At 41.1% G+C, this 13,488-nt stretch overlaps 1 long non-coding RNA gene across 4 annotated transcripts; it reads left to right on the forward strand.

Annotated features, from left to right (window-relative positions):
• The first annotated feature begins 235 nt into the window (after nucleotides 1–235).
• On the forward strand, nucleotides 236–11,098 carry LOC121377493. 4 transcript variants are annotated; one of them, XR_005958624.1, is made up of 6 exons: nucleotides 236–310; nucleotides 951–1,084; nucleotides 2,369–2,545; nucleotides 3,905–4,093; nucleotides 9,251–9,429; nucleotides 10,425–11,098. It is a non-coding gene; the product is annotated as an uncharacterized LOC121377493 (long non-coding RNA). The 4 variants fall into 4 exon arrangements; XR_005958623.1 differs by lacking the exon at nucleotides 951–1,084; XR_005958625.1 differs by lacking the exon at nucleotides 951–1,084 and having other exon boundaries at nucleotides 9,257–9,429.
• The last annotated feature ends 2,390 nt before the right edge of the window (nucleotides 11,099–13,488 follow it).

The following is a 13,488-nucleotide window of genomic DNA, read 5'->3' on the forward strand; positions in this document are numbered from 1 at the left end:
ACTCCTTAAACAGTTAAGAAGAGAATTTTCTATAATGCTTTCCGGATTTTTTCTTGCCCCTCCCCCCTACCCCGCTAGCTATGGCCCTGTGCTGAGTATAATTGGGAAAATTTGTTTTGACATTTTGTGGATGTCCCGTTTGGTCGCGTGGTTAACAGTACAGCATGTACACGCTTTGCGTTTTTTGCTAACACATCCCGGAAGAACAAGGGAAGTCACTCCGTACTGGTTCGATAAATTAATGGCATACAATGATACATTTTCTTCTTCGCAGCTCTGTAGAATATCCACCTAAAACAGGATTATTTAGGTAAATAATAACAGATCTAAATGTTTGTAAAATATTGTGTTTTGTTTCCATACTTTGCCTAATGAACATGGCGAAAATTCTATGTTATATTATATATTATGTATTTGCCAGTTCAAAACAGAAGATGAAAGAATGACTCCACACATCAGTCGTTCTGATGGTCATTCTTATTGACAACATTATGGTTACATGTAAAAGACTATTTTTCTAGTGATTCAGTTGTATGCATTTGTACAGAGTTCTTCCAAATCTATCATTCATACTAAATTATAGTGTTGTCATTCCATTTCTAAAATAATATGACACTGACAGATGCAGTGAGCTATTTTCCAATTTCCTGAAATATTAAGTACTCATAGTGCTGGGATTAACAAGTACAACACACATAATATGCATAATCAAACACAGGTTATTATCTTCAACTGTACTCCTTGAACACACAAAAGAAAAACACAACATTACATTTCATAATATTTTATTATGTAGTTATGAACATTGTCATATGCACTTTCATAAACGCTGGACTCCAAATAGGACATTGCAGTCAACTTAATACTTTACGTTATAAAACATGTTAACCTGCCATTCACCAAAAACAGGTGATTCGACACTTTCTGAAACAGTGCAGTTCTGCTTATAGGTAGTACTCCACCAAATAGCATCTCGGCTGGGTCAAAGTTCGAAGTGACCCAAACTTTTAATGGAGGAGTTAAAGCTGTGAGTCTGCCATTGGTGTGACTGTGGTTGCTTTGCATCAAGTACAGTTTTATGTAGGTAATAAATGCATGCAGTTTTATTTTGTGTAGTACCAGTGTGTCAGGTACACTTGTGCTTGAAACATACACGGGGTGCCTGTAAAACTAAGCACTACCATTTTGTGCGGAATTGACGGGGCTTGTAAGTTGTAACAACATTCTGTTATATCGAAAATGAGCCATGAAAGGCGCTATTTAACTCAGTCACTACTTTGGGTGAGGTGTAGTATTAATATCTATGGTTCATATTTTGGTTGATACGTTGTGTATTAGTAGTTTTAAGCCAATATCTTAACGCTGTCACCAATGGCGTTTTAATTGGTATAGTCTAACCTATAGAGAAAGTTGACATTTTGTGGTATGTCCTAATCATAAATTCTGATTTTTAATTGATATGTGTAACTACCATTTTGAATTAATTAGTAATCATGGAGTAATTTTTTGAACATGTGCAATATCTTTTAGAGAAAAAAACTGAATTTAATGTAGGTGAACATGCATGTAGCATGTGGTTAGGTGAACATGAATGCCGATGGATATGGCCGCCAGAAAGTGCATTGGCCTAACACCCCTGCACCCAAAATAGAGAAAGCTCACAGACTGGCATACATGATGAGACACAACAAATGGCCATCTGATATGGCAGTTCATAAAGGAGTGCTTGAAATTTCTCATTTGTGTCACAATAGGCAGTGCATAAATGCTGAACATTTGACATTAGAAATGCATGCAAATAACAGTGATAGAATTAATTGCAAACACCAGTGCCTGTGTCTCAAGGAACATACACCACACTGTCTGTTGTGAGGTATTGTTAGTCTGTCAAGGGACATACACCACACTGTCTGTTGTGGGGTATTGTTAGTCTGTCGAGGGACATACACCACACTGTCTGTTGTGGGGTATTGTTAGTCTGTCGAGGGACATACACCACACTGTCTGTTGTGGGGTATTGTTAGTCTGTCGAGGGACATACACCACACTGTCTGTTGTGGGGTATTGTTAGTCTGTCGAGGGACATACACCACACTGTCTGTGACGTATTGGTAGTCTGTCGAGGGACATACACCACACTGTGTTGTGAGGTATTGTTAGTCTGTGGTTGTTTTCTTAATTGTCTGTGTTATTGTAACTTGTGGGGATATTTTTTAGATTTTGTGTAATTATGTTCAACTTTCGAGGTCGAAGCGTGATTTCTTAAGATGTAATTTTTTCATCTTCTTGATGTTTTTCATACAATGCATACAGAACCTTTCTTTTCTGACATGTTTTATATTTTGTATAAATTTTTTTTTCCATTTAGTTGCAGAATTCTGTTGTGTTCGACTTTGTGCAAAGCTAAAATGACCTTACTACCCGATGAGAATGAACATCCCATATCCCTTGACAACTTAACTAATGACTACAGGCCCATCAATGATGCTGTGCACTGCACTGTGTTCCCTCCCTGAGAAGTTTCTGCTGAACGTTGTGTGTCTTGGTAATGATTTTCTAATGCTTTTATTGACAGCCTCAGATTTTTATGTGTTTGTATTAAATTTAATCATTTGTAACATTTTGGGTCCGAGACGATAGTCTATGCACTTCCTTAAGTCGGTGTCATTGTTAGTGGCAATTTTGAAATGCGAATCGAGAAAGGTACACTTAACCAGCCAGTTTTTTCTTGCAGATTTGCAGACAAATGAATGTTTTATACATTTGTTGTGATTGCCTTGATAACAGGCTGCAATGGCATCGGATGTGTATGACAGTGCATGCATGAATTTCGGAATGTTTCCTGCGTGCATTCTATCAGCCTGTTCATACTCTGCCTGGCACCTAAAAGCAATGTCATTGGGGAATTTGATCAGTAATTTCTTTTTGTCAGATATTGTCCGTCCTGGCATCATATTTTCAACAAATTTTGCACCTTTAACAAACTTGCGATGATTTTCCGAAACATGTCGTGTGTCAATTAACATTTGTGGTTCGATTTCGGTAACATTTTGCTGGTATAACTCTTCAGCACCTACCGGCCTCGGTGGCGTCGTGGTAGGCCATCGGTCTACAGGCTGGTAGGTACTGGGTTCGGATCCCAGTCGAGGCATGGGATTTTTAATCCAGATACCGACTCCAAACCCTGAGTGAGTGCTCCGCAAGGCTCAATGATTAGGTGTAAACCACTTGCACCGACCAGTGATCCATAACTGGTTCAACAAAGGCCATGGTTTGTGCTATCCTGCCTGTAGGAAGTGCAAATAAAAGATCCCTTGCTGCTAATCGGAAGAGTAGCCCATGTAGTGGCGACAGCGGGTTTCCTCTCAAAATCTGTATGGTCCTTAACCATATGTCTGACGCCATATAACCGTAAATAAAATGTGTTGAGTGCATCGTTAAATAAAACATTTCTTTCTTTTCTTTCTTTCTTCAGCACCTTTAAAACCTTTAGCATCTGGGTCTGTCGTCATGTAATGTACGTCAAGACTGTCGTTATTTAAATCAGTTAAACAGTCCTTAGCCCAAGTTTTTTCGTCTCCAATGGACATTGTCATTGGGACATTGCGAGAGCATGTTGGATCATTCAGACATGTATGTGATTGACTAATGCTGTGACGTTTGGAGCATAATTTATTTTTTGTAGCAATAGCCAACACTTGCTTCTGTGATGTGATGTGATGTGTTGTGTTCTGTTGCTGTGTAGACCACCCAGAATATAATGGATTGTTGTACATGCCATCACATTGTAAATTTACTGCATTTGGTTGACAACCCCTGATAGTGTTTGTTTTAAGATTGTTTTTCCTAGCCTGCATGTCGGTTTTGTTACTGTTTGTAATAGTGTCACATACTTTGTTTGCAGTTTTTTGACACCGCGAACAGATGGTGCTGGTATTTTCATGCAGAGACACAGGAGCTGGACGTTTTCAACCCCAATGGGTATTTTCGTTAGACCGACCTGCACTGAAACATTTGGCTGAGCTGCCTTACGACCTGCACACTTTCGCTTTGGATTGTCCACCTCTGTGTACAAGCTGTACATACCAGAGTGGTATGTACAAATGTTACAGCACAAACACTGCGGAGTGCACACCCCCGTTCTTTCTTCCACCGGGAAGTCCCACATCAGTTGACCGTGGCATTCTGGAGACAAAGAGCGGTGGTCGTTGTACGTACTGGTCATCATTTGCTCCAGTTTGCCCATGTGGAGAACCCTGTATGTGTCGACCTCTGATCTGTTGATAAAACCCAAATAGAAGCCCATAAATACTAGCACTACCTCATTTCTTAATGTTTTCTGGTATCTAGCAGTTTCATTGATAGGTTATCTCCCTTGGACTGTTGGACTGTTTTTCACCAGTGCTACCAATGCCAAATTGACATTGTTTGCAAGCCATATTTTTCAAATCTGACTCTTTGTGATTGTGTTTGTAATCACATAAATAGTATATTTACCCAACAAAAATGTGATTTGCATGCTACATGGTATGTAATGTGTAATTTTCATATAAAAGGTATAATTTAATTGCTTTTTTCTTAGTTTTTTCCCTTTCCAAAGAGACATTTTGTGGTATGTCCTCATTATCATAAATTCCGCTTTTTAATTGATGTGTAACTGCCATTTTGAATTAATTAGTAATCATGGAGTCATTTTTTGAACATGTGCAATATCTTTTAGACAAAAAAACTGAATTTAATGTAGGTGAACATGCATGTAGCATGTGGTTAGGTTCCATGAATGTCGATGGTTATGGCCGCCAGAAAGTGCATTGGCCTAACACCCCTGCACCCAAAATAGAGAAAGCTTGCAGACTGGCATACATGATGTGTCACAATAGGCAGTGCATAAATGCTGAACATTTGACATTGGAAATGCATGCAAATAACAGTGATAGAATTAATTCCAAGGGACGTACACCACACTGTCTGTTGTGAGGTATTGTTAGTCTGTCAAGGGACGTACACCACACTGTCTGTTGTGAGGTATTGTTAGTCTGTCGAGGGACGTACACCACACTGTCTGTGAGGTATTGTTAGTCTGTCAAGGGACGTACACCACACTGTCTGTTGTGAGGTATTGTTAGTCTGTCAAGGGACGTACACCACACTGTCTGTGAGGTATTGTTAGTCTGTCGAGGGACATACACCACACTGTCTGTGAGGTATTGTTAGTCTGTCGAGGGACGTACACCACACTGTCTGTGAGGTATTGTTAGTCTGTCGAGGGACATACACCACACTGTCTGTGAGGTATTGTTAGTCTGTCGAGGGACGTACTGTGAGGGATTGTTAGTCTGTCGAGGGACATACACCACACTGTGTTGTGAGGTATTGTTAGTCTGTCGAGGGACATACACCACACTGTGCTGTGAGGTATTGTTAGTCTGTCGAGGGACATACACCACACTGTGTTGTGAGGTATTGTTAGTCTGTCGAGGGACGTACACCACACTGTCTGTTGTGAGGTATTGTTAGTCTGTCGAGGGACGTACACCACACTGTCTGTGAGGTATTGTTAGTCTGTCGAGGGACGTACACCACACTGTCTGTGAGGTATTGTTAGTCTCTCGAGGGACGTACACCACACTGTCTGTGAGGTATTGTTAGTCTGTCGAGGGACGTACACCACACTGTCTGTGAGGTATTGTTAGTCTGTCGAGGGACATACACCACACTGTCTGTGAGGTATTGTTAGTCTGTCGAGGGACATACACCACACTGTGTTGTGAGGTATTGTTAGTCTGTCGAGGGACATATACCACACTGTCTGTTGTGAGATATTGTTAGTCTGTCGAGGGACATACACCACACTGTCTGTGAGGTATTGTTAGTCTGTCAAGGGACGTACACCACACGGTCTGTTGTGAGGTATTGTTAGTCTGTCGAGGGACGTACACCACACTGTCTGTTGTGAGGTATTGTTAGTCTGTCGAGGGACGTACACCATACGGTCTGTTGTGAGGTATTGTTAGTCTGTCGAGGGACGTACACCACACTGTTGTGAGGTATTGTTAGTCTGTCGAGGGACGTACACCACACTGTCTGTTGTGAGGTATTGTTAGTCTGTCGAGGGACATACACCACACTGTGTTGTGAGGTATTGTTAGTCAGTCAAGGGACATACACCACACTGTCTGTGAGGTATTGTTAGTCTGTCAAGGGACATACACCACACTGTCTGTGAGGTATTGTTAGTCTGTCGAGGGACATACATCACACTGTCTGTGAGGTATTGTTAGTCTGTCGAGGGACATACACCACACTGTGTTGTGAGGTATTGTTAGTCTGTCGAGGGACATACACCACACTGTCTGTTGTGAGGTATTGTTAGTCTGTCGAGGGACATACACCACACTCTTTGTGAGGTATTGTTAGTCTGTCGAGGGACATACACCACACTGTCTGATGTGAGGTATTGTTAGTCTGTCGAGGGACGTACACCACACTGTCTGTTGTGAGGTATTGTTAGTCTGTCGAGGGACGTACACCACACTGTCTGTTGTGAGGTATTGTTAGTCTGTCGAGGGACGTACACCACACGGTCTGTTGTGAGGTATTGTTAGTCTGTCGAGGGACATACACCACACTGTCTGTGAGGTATTGTTAGTCTGTCGAGGGACGTAAACCACACTGTCTGTTGTGAGGTATTGTTAGTCTGTCGAGGGACGTACACCACACTGTCTGTTGTGAGGTATTGTTAGTCAGTCAAGGGACGTACACCACACTGTCTGATGTGAGGTATTGTTAGTCAGTCAAGGGACGTACACCACACTGTCTGTTGTGAGGTATTGTTAGTCAGTCAAGGGACGTACACCACACTGTCTGTTGTGAGGTATTGTTAGTCTGTCAAGGGACGTACACCACACTGTCTGTTGTGAGGTATTGTTACTCAGTCAAGGGACGTACACCACACTGTCTGATGTGAGGTATTGTTAGTCTGTCAAGGGATGTACACCACACTGTCTGTTGTGAGGTATTGTTAGTCTGTCAAGGGATGTACACCACACTGTCTGCGAGGTATTGTTAGTCTGTCAAGGGACGTACACCACACTGTCTGTGAGGTATTGTTAGTCTGTCAAGGGACGTACACCACACTGTCTGTGAGGTATTGTTAGTCAGTCAAGGGACGTACACCACACTGTCTGTGAGGTATTGTTAGTCTGTCAAGGGACGTACACCACACTGTCTGTGAGGTATTGTTAGTCTGTCAAGGGACGTACACCACACTGTCTGTTGTGAGGTATTGTTAGTCAGTCAAGGGACGTACACCACACTGTCTGTTGTGAGGTATTGTTAGTCTGTCGAGGGACGTACACCACACGGTCTGTTGTGAGGTATTGTTAGTCTGTCGAGGGACATACACCACACTGTCTGTGAGGTATTGTTAGTCTGTCGAGGGACGTACACCACACGGTCTGTTGTGAGGTATTGTTAGTCAGTCAAGGGACGTACACCACACTGTCTGATGTGAGGTATTGTTAGTCAGTCAAGGGACGTACACCACACTGTCTGTTGTGAGGTATTGTTAGTCAGTCAAGGGACGTACACCACACTGTCTGTTGTGAGGTATTGTTAGTCTGTCAAGGGACGTACACCACACTGTCTGTTGTGAGGTATTGTTAGTCAGTCAAGGGACGTACACCACACTGTCTGATGTGAGGTATTGTTAGTCTGTCAAGGGACGTACACCACACTGTCTGTTGTGAGGTATTGTTAGTCTGTCAAGGGACGTACACCACACTGTCTGTGAGGTATTGTTAGTCTGTCAAGGGACGTACACCACACTGTCTGTGAGGTATTGTTAGTCAGTCAAGGGACGTACACCACACTGTCTGTGAGGTATTGTTAGTCTGTCGAGGGACGTACACCACACTGTCTGTGAGGTATTGTTAGTCTGTCGAGGGACGTACACCACACTGTCTGTTGTGAGGTATTGTTAGTCTGTCGAGGGACATACACCACACTGTCTGTGAGGTATTGTTAGTCTGTCGAGGGACGTACACCACACTGTCTGTTGTGAGGTATTGTTAGTCTGTCAAGGGACGTACACCACACTGTCTGTTGTGAGGTATTGTTAGTCAGTCAAGGGACGTACACCACACTGTCTGATGTGATGTATTGTTAGTCTGTCAAGGGACGTACACCACACTGTCTGTTGTGAGGTATTGTTAGTCTGTCAAGGGACGTACACCACACTGTCTGTGAGGTATTGTTAGTCTGTCAAGGGACGTACACCACACTGTCTGTGAGGTATTGTTAGTCTGTCAAGGGACGTACACCACACTGTCTGTGAGGTATTGTTAGTCTGTCAAGGGACGTACACCACACTGTCTGTGAGGTATTGTTAGTCTGTCGAGGGACATACACCACACTGTCTGATGTGAGGTATTGTTAGTCTGTCGAGGGACGTACACCACACTGTCTGTGAGGTATTGTTAGTCTGTCGAGGGACATACACCACACTGTCTGTTGTGAGGTATTGTTAGTCTGTCAAGGAACGTACACCACACTGTCTGTGAGGTATTGTTAGTCTGTCAAGGGACGTACACCACACTGTCTGTGAGGTATTGTTAGTCTGTCGAGGGACATACACCACACTGTCTGATGTGAGGTATTGTTAGTCTGTCGAGGGACGTACACCACACTGTCTGTTGTGAGGTATTGTTAGTCTGTCAAGGGACGTACACCACACTGTCTGTTGTGAGGTATTGTTAGTCTGTCAAGGGACGTACACCACACTGTCTGTTGTGGGGTATTGTTAGTCTGTCGAGGGACATACACCACACTGTCTGTTGTGAGGTATTGTTAGTCTGTCGAGGGACATACACCACACTGTCTGTGAGGTATTGTTAGTCTGTCGAGGGACGTACACCACACTGTCTGTTGTGAGGTATTGTTAGTCTGTCGAGGGACGTACACCACACTGTCTGTTGTGAGGTATTGTTAGTCTGTCGAGGGACATACACCACACTGTGTTGTGAGGTATTGTTAGTCTGTGGTTGTTTTCTTGTCTGTGTTATTGTAACTTGTCGGGATATTTTTTAGATTTTGTGTAATTATGTTCGACTTTCGAGGTCGAAATGTGATTTTTTAAGATGTAATTTAAAAAAAAAAATTCATCTTCTTGGTGTTTTTCATACAGTGACTACAGAACCTTTCTTTTCTAACATCTTTTAATTTTATATGTCATTGTTTTTTTTCTATTTAGTTGCAGGGTTCTGTTGTGTTCGACTTTGTGCAAAGCTGAAATGACCTTACTACCCAATGAGAATGAACATCCCATATCCCTTGACAACTTAACTAATGACTCTACAGACCCATTATTGATGCTGTGCACTGCACTGTGTGCCCTCCCTGAGAAGTTTCTGCTTAACGTTGTGTGTCTTGGTAATGATTTTTTAATGCTTTTATTGACAGCCTCAGATTTTTGTGTGTTTGTATTAAATTTAGTAATTTGTAACATTTTGGGTCCGAGACAATAGTCTATGCACTTCCTTAAGTCGGTGTCATTGTTAGTGGCAATTTTGAAATACCAGTCGAGAAAGGTACTCTTAACCAGTGAGTTTTTACTTGCAGATTTGCAGACAAATAAATGTTTTTTACATTTGTTGTGATTGCCTTGATAACAGGCTGCGATGGCATCAGATGTGTATGACAGTGCATGCATGAATTTCGGAATGTTACCTGCGTGCATTCTATAAGCCTGTTCATACTCTGCCTGGCACCTAAAAGCAATGTCATTGGAGAATTTGATCTGTAATTTCTTTTTGTCAGATATTGTCCGTCCTGGCATCATATTTTCAAAAACATTTCCACTTTTAACAAACTTGTGATGATTTTCCGAAACATGTCCTGTGTCGATTAATATTTGTGGTTCGATGTCAGTAACATTTTGCTGGTATAACTCTTCAGCACCTTTAAAACCTTTAGCATCCGGGTCTGTTGTCATGTAATGTACGTCAAGACCGTCATTTTAAAAATCAGTTAAACAGTCCTTAGCCCAAGGTTTTTCATCTCCAATGGACATTGTCATAGGGATATTGCGAGAGCATGTTGGATCATTCAGACATGTATGTGTTTGACTAATGCTGTGACGTTTGGAGCATAATTTATTTTTTGTAGCAATAGCAAACACTTATTTCTGTGATGTGTTGTGTTCTGTTGCTTTGTAGACCACCTGAGTGGCAGGTTGGAAAGGCGTCTATTGAAAGGCGTCTTTCCAACCCCAGAATATAATGGATTGTTGTACATGCCATCACATTGTAAATTTACTGCATTTGGTTGACAACCTCTAATAGTGTTTATTGTTTTAAGATTGTTTCTCCTAGCCTGCATGTCAGTTTTGTTACTGTTTGTAATAGTGTCACATATTTTGTTTGCAGTTTTTTGACACCCCGCAACAGACGGTGCTGGTATGTTCATGCAGAGACACAGGAGCCGGAAGTTTTGAACCCCAATGGGCATTTCGTTAGACCGATCTGCACTGACACATTTGTCTGAGCTGCCTTACGACCTGCACACTTTCGCTTGGGATTGTCCACCTCTGTGTACAAGTTGTACATACCAGAGTGGTATGTACAATGTTACAGCACAAACGCTGCCGAGTGCACACACCACTTCTTTCTTCCTCCGGGAATTCCCACATCAGTTGACCATGGCATTCTGGATCCAAAGTGCGGTGGTCGTTGTATGTACTATTCATCATTTGCTCCAGTTTGCCCATGTGGAGGACCCTGTATGTGTCGGCCTCTGATCTGTTGATAAAACCCCAATAGAAGCCCATAGATACTAGCACTACCTCATTTCTTAATGTTTTCTTCTATCTAGCATTTTCATTGATAGGTTATCTCCCTTGGACTGTTTTACACCAGCGCTACCATGCCAAATTGACATTGTTTGCAAGCCATATTGTTCAAATCTGACTCTTTGTGATTGCCCCTGCGCGTGCTGTAACCTCACTGTGGTGCAGGGGTGTAACATTCTCTTTGAGAATGGCTAATACAGCACAAATTGAAATTTTGAGTAAAAGTCAGTATCTATCTGTGATATTTGTATTTTTGCACAGTTCTTTACACTGTTTTTATTTAAATCTTAAATTTTTATATTGATGTTGATCATCACCTTATTTGTTTGCATTACCATAGTTTGACACCCAATAGCCGATGTATTCTTTGTGCTGGGGTGTTGTTAAACATTCATTCATTCTTTGTGATTGTGTTTGTAATCACATAAATAGTGGATTTATGTAACTTTCATATAAAAGGTATAATTTAATTACTTTTTTCTTATTTTTTTTCCCTTTCCAACCTATCTCTGCCCTGATACATGCATGTAAGAACTATTGTAAGAAGTCAGTTAGAATATGTAGGGTATTCAGATTAAGTACATTAGCATCATTTACCTTAAACCTATGGTGCTGTTCAAACACTGCTCGGTTTCAGTTGGTGGGTCTGCCACAGATTGCAGTATTCGGTATGGCGCTGTCGTCGGCTATTGTCCAACTTGCACACCATGAGCCTCAATGTCCAACACTTTTTTAGTCATGGACTTGGTCAGTCAAGCCGTCTGTCTCATTTCGTACACACCTGTATCCACTTTCGCACACTTCCTGGAATTATTGTGTGGAATGTCCCCTTTCTTAAATCCACATTTTGAACTTTTTCTCACTGGCGGCAGTTTATATTTGTTAAATATTCTAATGGGAATAGGTGATTAATTTTAGTCAAGTGACAATTGTGAAATGACTGTACCAGCATGCTTGCTTTTAATATAGTTTAAGCAGCTGACCTAATTACCAGTGATTTAAATTGATGTTGAGAGGGACACCCATCTGTGAGCTAATTGTTTGACTCCTCATAACAGTAACCTCTGACCTAGAGGTGTGATAAACCTTGTTTCTTAACTTTGTTTACATTCCTGCAATACTTGGTCTTGTACAACTTGGCACATTTGAAAAGACCCATGACACTGGACTAATTTCTGATAAATGTTGGTTTATGAGACCTGCCTGTAGCAGAATGTTCTAATTTTTAGGTTAGGAGAGAAAATAGTTCACTAGTCTCTGTATGTAGGTGACATGGTGCATTCATAGTGCTGGGATTAACAAGTACATCACACATAATATGCATAATCAAACACAGGTTATTATCTTCAACTGTACTCCTGGAACACACAAAAGAAAAACATTACATTTCATATTATTTTATTATGTAATTACGAACATTGTCATATGCACTTTCATAAGCACTGGACATTGCAGTCAACTTAATACTTTATGTTATAAAACATGTGAACCTGCCATTCACCAAAAACAGGTGATTCGACACTTTCTGCTTATAGGTAGTACTCCACCAAATAGCATCTCGGCTGGGTCAAAGTTCGAAGTGACCCAAACTTTTAATGGAGGAGTTAAAGCCGTAAGTCCTGCCATTGGTGATCAATGTGACTGTGGTTGCTTGTATCAAGTACAGTTTTATGTAGGTAATAAATGCATGCAGTTTTATTTTGTGCAGTACCAGTGTGTCAGGTACACTTATGCTTGAAACATACACGGGGTGCCTGTAAAACTAAGCACTACCTTTTTGTGCGGAATTGACGGGGCTTATAACAACATCGTGTTATCTCAAAAATGAGCCACGAAAGCTGCCATTTAACTCAGTCAGTACTTTGGGTGAGGTGTTGTAGTATTCATATCTATGGTTCATATTTTGGTTTATACCTGTGTATAGTAGTTTTAGGCCAATATCTTAACACTGTCACCAATGGGATTTTAACTGGTGTAGTCCAACCATAAACGTGTGGAAGGTGTATGCGAGTTGTGTCCCTTGGGGTAAGTCGAGTAGTCGTTGGCTTTTCGAACGGTTTGAGGTTTATGTTGCCCTTAATGTTTTCACGTATTTGCGGAATTCATGTGTTTAAGTTTATGTACTTCAGGGCACAATATTTCACGCGAACCGCCGTTCTGTTCGCATGTCGGTTACGCAAAATTAAATTTACGCGAACCGCAAATTGGTTATGTCATGACCTGTAAATATTCAGAAATTAAAACTTGCAAACTTCACGATTACAGGAAGTTTATTCATGCAGACATACTACTAATATTCCGACATGTTTTAGGCTGAATTTTAGATACTTGATGCGAAGCAAACCAGTAGACAACGTTATATTGCAACAGTTGTAACTTGCGACCAGTCTAAACTTTTAAAAATATTTTAAAGAAATGTGCTCGGACCTCTAGGGACGGCTAAATTATCTGCTGCTATTTTATCTCTAAAGGAATATATGTAGACATAATATTGGATTGTCTATATTTTTACATATGTTAAAAACAGTTTTAACGTAAACAGGAATCCAAAAGTGTCACAAAAAATGAAAAATACTAACATCGCATAATGAGCTTTAAAAAACAAACATTTGGAACGTCACTGTAGTATAGAAGTACCATCG

The sequence above is a fragment of the Gigantopelta aegis genome, chromosome 7, assembly GCF_016097555.1.
Source record: "Gigantopelta aegis isolate Gae_Host chromosome 7, Gae_host_genome, whole genome shotgun sequence".
Lineage (NCBI taxonomy): Eukaryota > Metazoa > Mollusca > Gastropoda > Neomphalida > Peltospiridae > Gigantopelta > Gigantopelta aegis.